Raw genomic sequence first — 19,162 nt, forward strand, 5'->3', positions numbered from 1 at the left:
GACAAATGTCTATTAAGAGGGGGAATGAATAATTTGCCCTACAATCATACAATGGAATATATAGCAATAAAAAACAAACTATACCTTCAATAACATGAATGAATCTCCAGACATTATGTTGAGCAAAAGAAGCCAGATACATAAGACATCGTATGATTCTATTTGTACAGAGTTAAATAAGCAAGACCAAGTGACAGCATTAGTATGAGAATTATCGTTACCTTGAGGGGGGTGAGGCTGACTGGGAAATGACATGAGAAAATCTTTTTGGTGCTGGTTACATGATTTACATATATATGCAAAATTTTAGATGTATATTCAAGATAAGCACACTTCACACACTTCATTGTAGGTATATTCTACCTCAATAAAAAGTAAAATAAAATGGCAATAATAAAGAAAATAAGGTAGAAAAAAAGGAAGAACAGAAAGGATTCAGTTCCTAGGCTCATATGTTAGAGAAACTTTCTATTTGTATAATTTATATCATTACTTCTAAAAACATTTAAGGCAGCGACAAATTTCAAAGTGTAAAATAAAACAATTATGGCTAAAGACTAAGCAAACAGCATCTAAAATTGAGCTAATTATTCCCCTTGGGGCATTATATTTGCCTAAAATTGTCCTAGAAGTGAAGGTTAAAAAAAAGAACCATACTGACTGATTTGGGGATAACAAAGGATTTCAATTCCTTAGGAAATAAGACCAAATTCTGTATCTATTCTGAGGAAACTACATCTACTAAGTTAATCGGAGTACATAGTTTTGAAATGATCGTAGTCAACAGCTCAAATTAGATGCTAAAAGAATTTCTGTAGCAAAAGATCTTCTCTTGAAAATTTTTTTTAAATGACTCATGAAATATTTAAGAGGAGTTAGAATTATTGATTCCAACAGATTCCAGAAAGAATCACAGAATCTACAAAGGGTAGATAATCATAAACGAGTGAATGGTTTGTCCTGTCCACAGCCTCGCTTTGAACAGTCCTCTTTCCGTAGCCACGCTGTGGAGAATAATGTCCACACACAGTTCATTGCTCACCTTCCAGGCTAAGTCAAAAGTTCCCCTTGCAGATTAGCTGTAATTGTTTTTGTTTTCTTACTTCATTTCAGTCATACATCGTTTGTTGTTTTTAAGAATTTATGTTGTTTTCAATAGATCATTTCAATTTATTTCCCTTTATGGTACTAATTTGAGCTCTCTGCTACCTCTAGGATTTTTTAGTTTAAAAGTTAGAGTATACCTTCTTTTATTTTTCATTTTCGCAAGTAGCAAGGAAATGATTTAAAACTGGAGGAAAGAGGAAGACAAAACAACAAGGTATATAAAACACTGCCAAATGCTCAGATGTAGTTAATTCATAAATAGAAGTCATGTCCATTCCACTTTAGCCTCCTCCTTTTTTTTTGCCATATACTAATCATTCTAAATTATTTGTGTAGTAAAGTTCAGAGTTAGTGTGACAAGATCAAAATAACTTTGAAGAGAAATGGCTACTTTCATTATTGCCATGAATATTTATCTCTGGGGAGGATATAACTGGGAAGAGCAGATCACTACAGAGTCACTAAGTGCTGCCCTTGTGGTTAGAGATATATGTAAATTCCACTCAGACTACTGCAGTGGATGCCACTTAACATAAGATTGGGAGGATCACTGAAGTAAACATGGTTTCTCAACCCTCTAACTAAAAGGACTTTTGTCAAAGAAAACAGAAAAGAAGCAAAAGAGTTTCTAAGGACCATTACAGGAGATTCTACTTAAATTTATTTGTCCATTAGCATGCTTATTCATTAATTTTAAAAGAATTTACTGTGTGTCTCCTATGTGTGAAGAATGATGCTAAGTGCTGGGGGTGTCTGGGGGGGGGGCAGTCACAAAGAAATTAACATTTATTCAGTACTTAGTACATTCTAAACACTTTACACATATTAACTCATTTCATCCTCACTATGGCCCTAAGAGATAGGTATATTATATTCACAGTTTATAGAAAATGAAACTGACACACAAAGGGGTTAATTTGCCCAGTCACCCAGATAGGAAATCTGGCTGCAGAGACCACACTCTGAACTACTAACTAGTCCTCAGACCCAGAACAGAGAGTGACTGATTGGCTGAGACTCAAGAATCTAGAGCTTTGGACAGAATGCGAGTCAGAGAGAACACTGAGCTTCTCTTTACAATTGAGAAAACTGGTAAAGTGACTTGTACAAAATCAAAAAGCAAGTTATTATGAAAGATGGATGGTAGCTTGATTTTAATAATAATAAAAATACAGGAGACACCTAGAAATAAAAATTAAAGAATTCATATTCTTCAGAGACTTATTAGGGCACTAAAGTTAACAGATAGTCAAATCCTAGAAAGGAGAAAGCAGTATTTGCAATTTAAAAATAGAAAGAGGAGGAGGGAGGGGAAAAAACTCTAACTCCAATACTCTGCACTTCGGAAGGGGAATGGTAATGCGTAATCGAACATTGCGGAATGCCTTAATCATGAGGGAGTTGATAACAGATTAATTCAATTAGTTAGTTTAGCTAATGTTAGATTATATAGATCTAAACAAAACTAGAAGAGAAACATGAAAATATATATTTTAAAAAGCTATCTTCGCCGCTAACACTCCATAAAAACTACTTCTCTTCTTGTATTTCCTATCTTAAAACAAATAACATCATGATCTACCCAAGTCACCAGATTGGAAAACTGGGAACCAAGCCTATCTCTTGCTCAATCTCCACACAGAATGAGTCATCGTGTCCAACTGACTCTACCTCGAAATTAGCTTTTGGATCTATTCCCACCTCTCCATCCTCACTGCTATTACCCTCCTAAAAAGCTGGCATACTCTTCTATAAGCTTTCACCTGAAACAACAATACAATTTGCTTTCTTGTCTCCAACCTCACTGCACTGATTCTCCTCCGCAAGGCTCCAGAATACTTTTACTAAAATACAGATTTGATTATGTGACTCTCCTGCTTTAAATCCTTAGAGGATTCCTTAACATTCACAGGACAGAAACCATGCCTTCTTGCTGTTATAACAGGTCCCTTGAGATCTGCCCACCCGTCTCCCTTGATTGGGTCCACAAGGCAATACCTACAGTTAGTTCCCTGAAGCTCTCACACAGCTGTGTGTTTTACATCCTCTCCCTACTTGCAGTGAGTGCCCTCACCCTGGTCAGTATGGTTAACTCATCTTTCCAATTTCAATATAATGATTCCTCCTTTGTAACAGCTTCTATGACTCCCTCGGGAATGTTGTGTTTTCTCCTCCATGCTCCCCAAGGTACTTCTAACATTTATTAAAACTGTCTCTGTTTGCATGTCTTGCCTTCCGTGGCACCTAGAACTCTCCCATATGTAAATGTTCCAGGAGCAGTGCCTAGAATATGGTTGGCCTAGAAATGTGGATTGTACGTTGTCAACTCCAATACATCAATTACAAGAACCTTAAGAAAGAGGCAGGGTAAGTATCGCTACTTTCGCTACACCAGCTGAGTAATCTGGGGCTCAGAAAGGTAAAGTGACTTGCCTAGTAAAAGCAAGATGAGTAACAGGTACTCCTCCCGCTAAACCACAAAGGTCCCCTAGCTACTCAAAGCACAAACAGCCTCACCAATATTCCACATATGAACCTCACTAACCAACTAAACAGGGATATGTAAACGAGTTAACTGGTGCTGAAATCAGGCATTAATGTGCAAACAAACAGGGACTTATTTGAGCTAAGTGGGCATGAATATGCAAATGAACTGGCTGCAGTTCATTAGATGTCATCACAATTCTAGGAATGAACATCCTATATTATGACTATTACAGAATTCATGTAGCATTCATACAGACTACCATAAATTACTGTAATACGGGATTTTCAAGTTTAAAACTGTGGTGAAGCCAAAAGTAACTTGATGCATATTTTCATCCACACCACAATTACAAGCTGGAAATCCAATGTGAGCACACAGAACTCTGCCATCTCCATACAGAAGCAAGCTGCCATTTGCAGCCTACGCTGAACAAGGGACTTTGGAATTAGGTTGGGCTGGTCCTTCGCGATCCAGACGCTGCCAATATCCCAAGTCGAAGCTACCATGAATGGTCTGATTTTGATACTGCTACCATAGTTGCATTTAAAACAGTTATTTTTCCCATAGGATTTTTAATAATAAAGTGGCAAGGCTATACTGCTTGAACACTGCTCAGAAAATCCAGTGTGTGATTATATGTAGCTTTTGCTCTAGTATAATCATCTTTTATATTCCTATCATCGCCAGTACACCATTGGTTCCTATCAATTCTTCATCTCTTGACTGTTATGATGCACAATGGCCAAAGCCATTCACAACAGCTTTGGTGTCCTTTCTGTCATCTCTGGTTCCCAAAAGTAACAAATTATAATCAGTAGAGGTCAGTATACATGAACTGATTTCCTTAATTAACAGAAAAAGTTACATCCAATTCATGTTATGAAACAAGAAAAGCCTATACTCTCACACCTGCATGCATTTATCCCTCCATGCCCACTGCCTGAAATGCCCACCCCTTCTTTCTTTATCTGGAAAGCTTCCTTTCATCCCTTATAAGCAGCTCAAACCTTAAATACTTATGAAAGCCTCCCTGCCTTTCCCAGAACTTGTACACACATCTCAGTTACATATATATACAACTCCATCATAGCACATATCACAGGGCTGTGACCACTTACTTGTATGCTGAATTAATTAGAACATAAGTAGGGCTGCAAGTAATAAGAGAATCAAACTACTAGTGACTTAAACAAGACAGTTTCTTCCTGTCTCACAGAGAAAGTCTGGGATGGGATGGGATGGTGGCTCTGGTCATCAGAGTGTGACACTCCACGGTCCCAGAAACCCAAGCTCCCTGTATCCCATTGCTCTACCATCCCTACAGTTCGGCCTCACCTGCGCGGTCTAAGATGACTCCCCACCATGGTTCATTCACACTGTGTGTATGAACATCTTCACACAGCACACAGGTGCCGGGCTGGGAGAGAAGGAGAGCCTTCCCTTTAAACGTAAGACCTGAAGTTATGCATATCACTTTCACTCACATTCTACTGGTTAGAATTGTGTGTCCACGGCTGGCTGCAAGGAAAGTTTAGATATGTGTATATTTTGGGGTGGCCATGTGTCCGGCTAAAAATCAGGGGCTCTGTTAATATAGAACAAATGCTGGGAGACAAGTGCCAGTCCCTCTGTGACACACTCATGGTCCCTTTCTATTCTTCTGACTTTCAAAGGCAAACATCAAAACTTGGTTCTGTTCATTACTGTATCCTAAAGGCCAAGTGAAGTGTCCAGTACGAATACATGTGATAAATCTGTACCGATTCAATAAACAACCAGAATTCCTAGAAAATACAGGAAAGAAAAGTAGAATAGTTGTTGACCTCGCTTAATGCTAGGTTCTGACACCCAGATGGAGGATGAGGGAGAGGAAGGTGTGGGTCAGTGGGGAGGGAGCCCTCCTGACCCTGAGGTTATCTTCTCATGAACTCCTTAAGGTACAGGACTAGTTCAGGAATCATTCACAGCTTCGGCAGGGACACGGAGTGTCAGTGGAATGCTGCAGGCCCAAGAACCAATCCAGCGGTCACAGAAAACTCCAAATTTGGTTTAGACTTCTAAACAGGGGCATTACACTACATATATGGTTTTGTCTCTGGACACTTAGAGGCCCTTTTAAAAATTATTATATTTCTACTTTTTATGAAATGTATTATATATATGAGTATCTATGACATTTGTATGGTTTTAAAAATAATAAAACAAGCAATACCACTTCCATCACTTAGCTTAAGAAACACAACACCACCATTATCCCCTTCAAGCCCCATGTGCCCCTCTCTTTGATCATATCCTCCTCCATCCTCTCCGGAGAAGATCCCTTTCCTGAGTTTTATATTTATGCCCCCATCTTACCTTTCTCACATTTTCATCATATAAGGAAGTACGCCTCAAGAAGATACTATTCAGTTCTGACTGCTTCTGATCTTCATGTAGATGGAACTAGACTATATATATTCCTATGTGATTGCTTTGGAGACTCAACCAAGCTAATGTATAGCAGAGCTCATTCATTTTTGCTGTTATAAAGTATTCCATCATGTGGAATCATGGCTATACTGATTTATAAGTCCTTTTTCCTGTCTGTGGCATTTGAGTTGTTTCCAGTTTTCTGTTATTCAAACAATGCTGCATACTTGTCCATAGGTTTTGCCTTTCACATCTGAGTTCTAACCCATCAAAAATTTATTTTCCTAAATGATATGAGGTTCAAATCTAATGTCTTTTTTTCTTTATGGATAATCAACTGTCTTAACACCCATTATTGATTAGTCTGTCCTATCCCTACAAATCTGTAATGTCATCTCTTTCCCAATATCAAGTTTTCCTTTGAGTAGGAGTCTGCTTCTGGGAGTCTGTAGTTTTGTAATGGTGCCCTGGTGCCACACAGAGGAAGGGGAAAGGAGCAGATGGGGTGGGGGGGCGTCTAAGCAGGTGGGGCTCTGAGCCCTCAACCCCACTTAGTCAAACCATTTGAACTATGAAATAAGACTTGAACAGAAGACAGGTTCTATGACTGAAAAATGAGTTTAAAAGCACTAGATTATGAGTTCTAAAGCACAGTCTACCATTAAAATCTACTTTTTCATTTTCTAGACATCATACTATGTGCATGTTTACATCAATTTCTTCTGAATTTTGTTAACAGATCACTTTAGATAAGGTAATCTCTAACTATTAGCCTTCCTGAAGGACCCAACCTTCATTTTGAAAATGTAAAATTACCTTATGAATCGTGTCTTACTGGGACAATGATAAATTTGTTATGTAGCATTCTCACTAGTTTCTAATAATTACTTTCCTCACTACATACTATAAATGTTTGTGGTCTTCTCTATCTTCTAAAAGAGCTCAGGTCAGAATTATTAGTTGCATCATATAAACTACTAGGGTTGCCAAAATGTAACTTCTTATGGTCCTAGACAAAGTCTAAGAAAATAAGGAATAATAGGAAAAGCTATCATCTTCACATTATTAAAAAATTAATGTGAAACAAATGATGAAAAATATAAGAGAAGCTAACATTCAAAATTCTCTGTTACATCATGTTAGAAGTTTCTGGGTTTTTTTCATACTTTGGTTTAAAAAAAAACTTTCAATTGAAGTATAATATAGATAGACATGCATACGTATCACTTTTAAAACTCAAATATATATCTCATTTAGCAGCATTCCCTCTTCTCCCCTATCTCTGTATGGATGAATGAATAAATGGGTAGAACAAAGTTTTTTAAAAATAACATGATATAGCATCAACTAGTTCTGCACAATGACCAAGGGTCATTTCTCAAGAGTGAGGCTCTTAGACTTTACTAAATAAGGCTTTGTGATGGCCACTCTGCACTCTCATGATCCATTTTCTCATGACCTTCCACATGGTTCAGCTAACAGTGGTTTGTCCACTGGGTAGAAAGGGTGTTTTATGAACTAGACTTATTCAGAAAATAAATCCATTTTATATAAACTAAATCCACAAAAGAACATTTTTAAATAAAATAAACATCTATCTGGCACAGATTAAGACTAAGGGCTGGTACCCTCAATAACAACTGTGGCATAGGAACACTTTTATTTCCTACATGATTTGAAATAACGCATTTGTCTGTTCATGACCTGAGGAAAGTATATTTATTACTTACTACTTCTTAGGAAAAGATAAAGAAATTAGCACTTATAAAAATTTTATTATAATTTTATATTAAGACATATCTTACATATAAGTTACGATCTGCCTTTTTAAAAAGCAAGAATATAAATATACAAAAGGAGGGGCAATCAATTTTCATACACTATTTTACAACCTAAAACACAAGAGATAACTGTAAGAGATTAAGGTTATTTTGAAATAATTATGTGCAATTTTAACCCCCCCAAAAAAAGTACTTTTTTCCCCATGTCGCTTGCATATTCTTACTCAGTTATTAACAAAGTCATTAAGCAAAATTTTAAAGACTACAAAGAATTTTCTAATCAAATTTCACGAATATAAAGCTTTACAAGTGCTTCTTATATATAAGGCGGTGGAACAAAAGGGTGGTATGTGTCTAAAATTGCTGTACCTCACTTCAGCCAAAATGTCCCTGAAAATGTGTGCATAAGTGAAATCTTGCTTTAAATGCTCCATTATAGAACAGCTTGCTACTTAGGAGACTCCTATACTAAATCCTCCTATAATAAATCCTTCTGTAAAAAGGATAATCAACTCATGCTTAATCTATTTCAAATATTGCCTTACCTTAAGGGAAGGCACCTCCAAGCAGATTAATTACATACGATACTATTAAGTATTCACAACCCCAGTTACCAACAACCCATTAGAGAGGAAAACTCAGAAAATTCAGGTCAGGTCAGTATAAGAGCCCAGTTTTCCCTGATGTCAGTACTTCCATATTTACTATGTAAAGCAAATCCTCTTAGAGAAGTCAATTCTCAAGTGGTTGTAGCTTTACAGACTATTTCAAGTGGCTGGAGCTTTACAGACTATTTCAATGTCAGGGCCATAGAAATGCCACTCATTTAACTAATGGGAATAAAAATGGCACTCTTAAAGGTAATATGATTGAGTACAAACAGAAATACTAAGTAGCCCCAAGACAGAGAAGAAACTGTAAGCAAAACTGAGTATACATTTCTACTTGGATTGGTGACAGTTAACGTACTCTACCTATTAGTGAGTTTGATCATCTTTAAAAATGAGCAAAGACAAAGTACAGAACTCTTAGTCTGTTTATTAAAGCTCCCACTAGCGTTTCTCAAATAAGTAGGATTGTACATGCAAATAAGGAGATATGGAGGAAAGAGGCCTCCTTCATCATATATTTTCTAGTGCCTAATTCAAGCCAAGTATCGTCCTAGGCACTGGAACGCATTAGTGAGTAACGCTTGCATTCTGTGTAGAAAATTAACAAGTTGACAAGATGTACATATTTTTTTAAGTATTATGAGGAAAATAAAAAACATGCTGAGGTTAAGAATGATAAGATGTGGGGAGGGGAGATAGGATGCTGGAAGAGATCAGGAAACAATAATGAGATTTGGGCAGGAGACCTAGATCTGCAAGTCATCTGCACCTGGCCCCAAGCAAAGCTTGGTTTTGGATGAGATCATCAGGGGAGAGTGTACAGAGGGAACACAGGAAAGCTTTCAGGACCAAACCATGAGACACTCCAAGGAGCCCTTGAGAAGGCTCAGAAAGAACATGAGAAAGAGAAAAGGAAAACAGTTGCTGAACGAGCAATTGAGATGAACACAGAAAAGCAAACACTGAATCTGCCAAGATGGAGGTCACCGGTGACCCTGAGGTAAGCTGACCTAGAGAAACAGTGAGAGTGAATGGGAGGAGAAAATGAGAAATAAAGAGAGGGATGCAGCTCTCCTCATTCCACAATGATAAACTTATTTTAAAGCACCATTTTAATTTCAATCAATTATAGCTATTCTAATTTTTCCAGAGTTTTGATATCTAATTTTAGAGTCACAATATCCCCCCCTAAAAGAGTTAGAACTGATAACAGCTCTATTTTTCAAATGAGAAAACCGAGGCACAGGGGATTAACCAAAGACCTTGTTTTGGTCATGGGCAGCAGTTAAGTATTTTGACTTTTTTTTTCAACCCTCATGAGAAAATGTGTTCATCAGTTACCTTATTCTCCTGAAGAATCACATATTAAAACTCAGACACTAGACTCCCACTCCCTCTTGTGAGACCACCAGAATCACAACTAACTGCTGAACAACCATTGACAGGAAGACAATGGAACTAATCACCAAAAAAGATACCCCACACCCAAAGACAAAGGAGAAGCCACAATGAGATGGTAGGAGGGGCACAGTCACAATAAAATCAAATCCCATAACTGCTGGGTGGGTGACTCACAAACGGGAGAACACATACCACAGAAGTCCACCCACTGGAGTGAAGGTTCTGAGCCCCAAGTCAGGCTTCCCAACCTGGGAGTCCGGCAACAGGAGGAGGAATTTCTAGAGAATCAGATTCTGAGGCTAGCGGGATATGACTGCAGGACTTTGACAGGACTGGGGGAAACAGAGACCCCACTCTTGTAAGGCACATACAAAGTAGTGTGTGCATCGGGACCCAGGGGAAGGAGAAGTGCCCCCATAGGAGACTGAACCAGACCTACCTGCTAGTGTTGGAGGGTCTCCTGCAGAGGGAGGGGGTGGCTCTGTCTCACCGAGAGGACAAGGACACTGGCAGCAGAAGTTCTGGGAAGTACTCCTTGCCATCTGGTGGGCTCCAGTGTTGGGTCGCCTCAGGCCAAACAACCAACAGGGAGGGAACCAAACCCCATCCATCAGCAGACAAGCAGATTAAAGTTCTACTGAGCTCTGCCCAACAGAGCAACAGCCAGCTCTACCCACCACCAGTCCCTCCCATCAGGAAACTTACACAAGCCTCTTAGATAACCTCATCCACCAGAGGGCAGACAGTAGAAGCAAGAAAAACTACAGTCCGCAGGGTGTGGAAAAAAAAACCACATTCACAGAAAGACAGACAAGATGAAAAGGCATAGGGCTATGTACCAGATGAAGGAACAAGATAAAACCCCAGAAAAACAACTAAATGAAGTAGAGATAGGCAACCTTCCAGAAAAAGGATTCACAATAATGATAGTGAAGATGATCCAGGACCTCGGAAAAACAATGGAGGCAAAGATCGAGAAGATGCAAGAAATGTTTAACAAAGACCTAGAAGAATTACAGAACAAACAAACAGAAATGAACAATACAATAACTGAAATGAAAACTACACTAGAAGGAATCAATAGCAGAATAACTGAGGCAGAAGAACGGATAAGTGACCTGGAAGACAGAATGGTGGAATTCACTGCCGTGGAACAGAATAAAGAAAAAAGAATGAAAAGAAATGAAAACAGCCTAAGAGACCTCTGAGACAAAATTAAACACAACATTCGCATTATAGGGGTCCCAGGAGGAGAAGAGAGAGAGAAAGGACCCAAGAAAATATGTGAAGATATTATAGTCGAAAACTTCCCTAAAAAGGGAAAAGAAATAGCCACCCAAGTCCAGGAAGTGCAGAGAGTCCCAGGCAGGATAAACCCAAGGAGAAACACGCCGAGACACACAGTAATCAAAGTGGCAAAAATTAAAGACAAAGAAAAACTACTGAAAGCAACAACGGAAAAATGACAAATAACATACAAGGGAACTCCCATAAGGTTAACAGCTGATTTCTCAGCAGAAACGCTACAAGCCAGAAGGGAGTGGCATGACATATTTAAAGTCATGAAAGGGAAGAACCTACAACCACGATTACCCGGCAAGGATCTCATTCAGATTCGATGGAGAAATCAAAAGCTTTACAAACAAGCAAAAGCTAAGAGAATTCAGCACCACCAAATCAGCTCTACAACAAATGCTAAAGGAACTTCTCTAAGTGGGAAACACAAGAGAAGAAAAGGATCTACAAAAACAAACCAAAAACAATTAAGAAAATGGTCACAGGAACATACATATCGATAATTACCTTAAACATGAATGGATTAAATGCTCCAACCAAAAGACACAGGCTTGCTGAATGGATACAAAGACAAGACCCATATGTATGCTGTCTACGAAAGACCCACTTCAGACCTGGTGACACATACAGACTGAAAGTGAGGGGATGGAAAAAGATATTCCATGAAAATGGAAATCAAAAGAAAGCTGGAGTAGCAATACTCGTATCAGATAAAATAGACTTTAAAATAAAGAATGTTGCATGAGACAAGGAAGGACACTACATAATGATCAAGGGATCAATCCAAAAGAAGATATAACAATTATAAATATATGTGCACCCAACATAGGAGCACCTCAATACATAAGGCAACTGCTAAGAGCTATAAAAGAGGAAATCAACAGTAACACAGTAATAGTGGGGGACTTTAACACCTCACTTACACCAATGGACAGATCACCCAAACAGAAAATTAATAAGGAAACACAAGCTTTAAATGACACAATACACCAGATAGATTTAATTGATATTGCTAGGACATTCCATCCAAAAACAGCAGGAATATCACATCTTGGGTCACCAATCAAGCCTCAGTAAATTTAAGAAAATTGAAATCATATCAAGCATCTTTTCTGACCACAACGCTATGAGATTAGAAATCAATTACAGGGAAAACAACGTAAAAAACACAAAAACATGGAGGCTAAACAATACATTAAATAACCAAGAGATCACTGAAGAAATCAAAGTGGAAAATAAAAATACCTAGAGACAAATGACAACGAAAACACGATGATCCAAAACCTATGGGATGCAGCAAAAGCAGTTCTAAGAGGGAAGTTTACAGCTGTACAAGCCTACCTCAAGAAACAACAAAAATCTCAAATAAACAATCTAACCTTACACCTAAAGGAACTACAGAAAGAAGAACAAACAAAACCCAAAGTTAGTAGAAGGAAAGAAATCCTAAAGGTCAGAGCAGAAATAAATTAAATAGAAACAAAGAAAACAATAGCAAAGGTCAATAAAACTAAAAGCTGGTTCTCTGAAAAGATAGACAAAATTGATAAACCATTAGACAGACTCATCAAGAAAAAGGGGAGAGGACTCAAATCAATAAAGTTAGAAATGAAAAAGGAGAAGTTACAACAGACACCACAGAAATATAAAGCATCCTAAGAGACTACTACAAGCAACTCTATGCCAATAAAATAGACAACCTGGAAGAAATGGACAAATTCTTACAAAGGTATAACCTTCCAAGACTGAACCAGGAAGAAATACAAAATATTAACAGACCAATCACAAGTAATGAAATTGAAACTGTGATTAAAAATCTTCCAACAACAACAACAAAAAATCTTCCAACAAACAGAAGTCCAGAACCAGATGGGTTCACAGGTAAATTCTATCAAACATTTAGAGAAGAGCTAACATCCATCCTTCTCAAACTCTTCCAAAAAACTGCAGAGGAAGGAACACTCCAAACTCATTCCATGAGGCCACCATCACCCTGATACCAAAACCAGACAAAGATACTACAAAAAAAGAAAATTACAGACCAATGCCACTGATGAATATAGATACAAAAATCCTCAACAAAACACTAGCAAACAGAATCCAACAACACATTAAAAGGATCATACACCACGATCAAGTGGGATTTATCCCAGGGATGCAAGGATTCTTCAATATACGCAAATCAATCAATGTGATACACCATAATAACAAATTGAAGAATAAAAACCATATGATCATCTCAATAGATGCAGAAAAAGCTTTTGACAAAATTCAACACCATTAATGATAAAAACTCTCCAGAAAGTGGGCACAGAGGGAACCTACCTCAACATAATGAACACCATATACGACAAACCCACAGCAAACATCATTCTCAATGGTGAAAAACTGAAAGCATTTCCTCTAAGATCAGGAACGAGACAAGGATGTCCACTCTCACCACTATTATTCAACATAGTTTTGGAAGTCCTAGCCACGGCAATCAGAGATGAAAAAGAAATAAAAGGAATACAAATTGGAAAAGAAAAAGTAAAACTGTCACTGTTTGCAGATGACATGATACTATACATAGAGAATCCTAAAGATGCCACCAGAAAACTACTAGAGCTAATCAATGAATTTGGTAAAGTTGCAGGACACAAAGTTAATGCACAGAAATCTCTTGCATTCCTATACACCAATGATGAAAAATCTGAAAGAGAAATTAAGGAAACACTCCCATTTACCACTGCAACAAAAAGAATAAAATACCTAGGTATAAACCTACCTAGGGAGATAAAAGACCTATATGCAGAAAACTATAAGACACTGATGAAAGAAATTAAAGATGATACCAACAGATGGAGAGATATACCATGTTCTTGGATTGGAAGAATCAATATTGGGAAAATGAATACACTACCCAAAGCAGTCTACAGATTCAATGCAATCCCTATCAAAGTATCAATGGCACTTTTTACAGAACTAGAACAAAAAATCTTAAAATTTGTATGGAGACACAAAAGACCCCGAATAGCCAAAGCTGTCTTGAGGGAAAAAAACGGAGCTGGAGGAATCAGACTCCTTGACTTCAGACTATAATATAAAGCTACAGTAATCAAGACAATATGGTACTGGCACAAAAACAGAAATATAGATCAATGGAACAGGATAGAAAGCCCAGAGATAAACCCATGCACCTATGGTCAACTAATCTATGACAAAGGAGGCAAGGATACACAATGGAGAAAAGACAGTGTCTTCAGTAAGTGGTGCTGGGAAAACTGGACAGCTACATGTAAAAGAATGAAATTAGAACACTCCCTAACACCATACACAAAAATAAACTCAAAATGGATTAGAGACCTAAATGTAAGACTGGACACTGTAAAACTCTTAGAGGAAAACATAGGAAGAACACTCTTTGACATAAATCACAGCAAGATCTTTTTTGATCCACCTCCTAGAGTAATGGAAATAAAAACAAAAATAAACAAATGGGACCTAATGAAACCTCAAAGCTTTACTACAGCAAAGGAAACCACAAACAAGACGAAAAGACAACCCTCAGAATGGGAGAATATATTTGCAAACGAATCAATGGACAAAGGATTAATCTCCAAAATACACAAACAGCTCATGCAGCTCAATATTAAAAAAACAAACAACCCAATCCAAAAATGGGCAGAAGACCTAAATAGACATTTCTCCAAAGAAAACATACAGATGGCCAAGCAGCACATGAAAAGCTACTCAACATCACTAATTATTAGAGAAATGCAAATCAAAACTACAATGAGGTATCAACTCACACCAGTCAGAATGGGCATCATCAGAAAATCTACAAACAACAAATGCTGGAGAGGGTGTGGAGAAAAGGGAACCCTCTTGCACTGTTGGTGGGAATGTAAATTGATACAGCCACTATGGAGAACAGTACGGAGGTTCCTTAACAAACTAAAAACAGAATTACCATATGACCCAGCAATCCCACTGCTGGGCATATACCCAGAGAAAACCGTAATTCAAAAAGACACATGCACCCCAATGTTCACTGCAGCACTATTTACAATAGCCAGGACATGGAGGCAACCTAAACGCCCATCGAGAGACGAATGGATAAAGAAGATGTGGTACATAATACAATGGAATATTACTCATCCATAAAAAGGAACGAAATTGGGTCATTTGTTGAGACGTGGATGGATCTAGAGACTGTCATACAGAGTGAAGTAAGTCAGAAAGAGAAAAACAAGTATCGTATATTAATGCATATCTGTGGAACCTAGAAAAATGGTACAGATGAACCAGTCTGCAGGGCAGAAACTGAGACACAGATGTAGAGAACAAACGTATGGACACCAAGGGGGGAAAGTGAGGGGTTGGGGAGGGGTGTGTGTGTGATGAACTGGGAGATTGGGATTGACATGTATACACTGATGTGTATAAAAATGGATGACTAATAAGAACCTGCTGTATAAAAAAATAAATAAAATAAAATTCAAAAAAAAAAAAAAACTCAGACACTGTATTCAAGCTAAATGTTCTTTAAAATGAGTAGCTTTCTGAGCTACCACATGACTGTGTGAGCAGTACAGTGAAGCCGTGGAGGGGCTCAGAACAACAGGACATCCATGATTAACGCAGACACATGCCCAAGTCTGACTTCCAGCTGTTGCCCTGCACAATTGGGAACAGCACCCCGACGTCCTCAGCCCAGCTGCCCACAGCACACGACGTAATGAACCACCTGTACCCTGACAGAGCCAACTGAGATGGGTTGATGATACCAAAGAAATCTCACGTTTTCATTCTTTTCTCCCCCTTGTGTGTTGTTAATTTGAACATTTTTTAATTGCATGATGAATAAGAAATGTTGGCAGGAGCTTAACTTTTGTCAGATGTGAGCCTTTTAATGTTACTTTGATGGTCTATCTTTACCGCTCTCCTACCACAGAAGGATGAGCTGACCTCACGAACCAAACCACTGGGAAGCGAAGCCTGCAGCTTCGTGGCTCTAAGAGAAGAGACGAAAATCTCCTGCCAGTCTCTTATGATGTGACTGAACTACTTAACTATGCCTTTTCAGGATAAGGTGAAATGCAGATCTCACTGTGGTCCTCGGACCAGTCAGATTAATAGAGTAACTGAAAAAGAATGACCGTTTTTAATGGAAAAAAGTTGTGATTCCCCCACCAGCTCCTTTTTTCCTGCTGCAATATTAAAAGCATTCATCAGAGAAACTTTGGTTCCTAAATGAAACTCCATCAAACTTGCACAAAAACTGGTCAGCTGATACAGCCTCTCACGAAGCACGTGATGTGTCAGCTCAATTAATTTTAATGATTATTATGAACATGATATGTTTGCTAGCTACTTTCTCCCCTCTAACCAGAGATAAATGCTCCTAGTTTGCTCAACACTGGTAAGTACAATAGACTGTTGCTTGAAAGTTCCATATTTCAACTAACTTTTTGAAGAATGGGAAAGTTCCTAGTTAGATAATGATGATTCTTTGATTAACCATTCTCACAGAATGAAAGTCCTCTGTAACTTAGTTGGATTTTTCAATGTTTTTCAATTATATACAGCAATGTTGTCCTAGGCCAGACAGCTCAAGGGCAACATTTCTATTTAATAAGGCCATGTATAACAGCAAAGAACAAAAATGTATCTACGTATAGGCTCTACTTCGGCTTAAACTTAAAAGCTAATGCAAACCTATGAAGCTGATAACGGCTGTCAGTGGCCTCATCTCCTTTGGGGCCGCCTTCCTAACCTCTCACTAATAAGCTGTCCATCCTACTTTAGACCTCTGCCGTCCTCATTCCTTCTGTCAGTGAGTCAATCAGTATTTACTGAACATTTACTATACCAGGCACTGTACTAAGCACAGGGAATAAAACAGTACGTCCCTCATGGAGCTTATAGCTCTGTGGCGGACTCAAACAAGTGAGCAAGTCCACAATATAGTGCGAAAAATGATATAAGAAAGGGAACAGTAAAGATGTGAGCACACAGCAGGGGCCACGAGCCCAGAGAGAGAGATAAGGAAAGAGAGACAGAGAGTGTGTGCTTTGTTTTTTTTTTTTGGAGGGGGGTACGTTAGGGAGAGGAGACACTAGTAGGGAGGGCTCATCACAGTGACAAACTGAAGTTGGAAAGCTGAGCAGGGTTTAGCCCAACGAGGAGACAAACAGAATGTATACGAAAACTCTGAAGTGACAAAACTAGTGATAACAACATTTGGAGAGAAGGAGGAAGGCATAACATTTACTACACGTCAGGTACTTTTCTCAGCACTTTTCATAGCTCACTCACCTAACGTTCACAACAACCTCATGGGGCAGGCACTGTTTAGAGATACGCCCCTTTAGAGATAAGGAGGCACAGAGCTTCTGAAGCTAGGAAAGGGGGAGCTAGATTTTAAACGTAGGCAGTATGAGCCCAGAACCCTCTACTCTTCTCTGATTGGCTGTACTGTCTGTCTCTCAAGAGGTCATGGACCACGGGTGGGTGTGGGGATGGGGCAGAGCGAGAGCAAAGCACACACCGTGTGCTCACTCACCGCGCTCGCTGTCTATTAAAAAAGGAGAATCTGGTATCTGTCATTTATCCTCGTTCAGTAATGATGCTTGAAGACGAGTGAATGACAAGTTGCACTGCTGTCCCATTAGTTACGTGGTCTACCTTTTCATCTCTAAGTGTCAAGTGAAAAGCTTTACTGCGGTGCAGGCTGTCTGCTGCAAGTCGGGGAGGCTGTGTATACATATGTAGGGACGGGGCTGTTCTCTGTACTTTCCACTCAGTTCTTCCGTGAACCTAAAAACTGCTCTAAAAAATTAAATTTTTTAATTAATAAAAATGAAGTGATCAGGATTCAAGCTAAAAAAGAAGAAGAAAGGCTCTGGGTGTCCTCACTAAACGAATTTCATATACTAGAAGCCAGATGGAGAGAAATTTTGGAGGTAAACTTAAACTACTCCTTAGGTCAATTCTGAATTTATAAGTAGGACACTGTGATGGAAGGTGGAGATATGGAAGAGCTCTCCAAACCTAGGTAATTTTCTACGCCCCCTAAGTGTCAGTGCAAGTATGATCAGTCCTACAAGAATGTGTGTTCCAAAACTATCATTTCCGTCCAAGCCTTGCAATCCACCCTCTGCTGCAGAAGCCCAGGTCACCCTCCTCCCTCCCTCCTTGTCTGACTGACCAGACAGTGGCTCACTCTTTCATTTGTTCCAAACCTAACTACTCTCTGTACTCCTCCACTTCAAGACTCCAAGACACACACTTCATGTTTTCTAGAACATACAGCAATACTTTAATATTAAATAAAATGCTTGTAAGCTAATTTCCTTCTCCTTATATCCGCAAATGTATTTCTGGGTTTTTAATTCTGGTAACTATATGTCTGAGCTGTGGAATTATTACTGTGATATAACTATGAGACAGCATAGCAGAGTCTTTGGAAAAATTTACAGGTATTTACTGATAGATTAATAATGAAGGTGAAGGTAGGAATGACTAGGTAATAGTCTTTTAACTCTAGAAAGGCTGGCTAGTTGCTTCCTGATATTCTGATGTAGAATTATGATGAGTCTTAAAAACTAAATATTTAATTGTGTAGGCTGGTCACTACAAAATATTCCAAGTGCCTGCAATGCATCAGAGACAGTGAAAGTGTTCTTCTCCATCCCTCATGGAGAAAGCCCATAGTTCTAAAATAATTTAAAGAATCTCTCCCCTCTCAACTCCTCTAGCAATTTTATCCACACCATCCACTTAGTTGTTACCACTGACTGCCTTATATTGTGATTGATATTCATTCCTTACTTTCATAACTGGATCTTAAGGTTTTTATCTTTTATTTCCATGTACTCAACAACTTCCATCCCTTCCAGTGCTTGGACGCCTTGCACTTAGCAGACCTTCACAAATCTTTCTTAATTGATCACATTTACCATGATTAGCATCCTTTTGGTCACAGGAAAAAATGTTATTAGTGTGATTTTTTTTATTTAAATAAATTTACTTATAATTTATTTTCTTAATTATTTTCTTCTTCAGATTCCAACTTTCTAGTAACC

General features: G+C 38.4%; 1 protein-coding gene across 1 annotated transcript in view; it reads right to left on the reverse strand.

Moving 5' to 3' along the window:
- Positions 1-19,162, reverse strand: part of EXOC4 (exocyst complex component 4) — an 823,186-nt gene that overhangs the window by 560,722 nt on the left and 243,302 nt on the right. The gene's annotated exons all lie outside the window — the stretch shown is intronic.

The sequence above is a fragment of the Balaenoptera ricei genome, chromosome 9, assembly GCF_028023285.1.
Source record: "Balaenoptera ricei isolate mBalRic1 chromosome 9, mBalRic1.hap2, whole genome shotgun sequence".
NCBI lineage: Eukaryota > Metazoa > Chordata > Mammalia > Artiodactyla > Balaenopteridae > Balaenoptera > Balaenoptera ricei.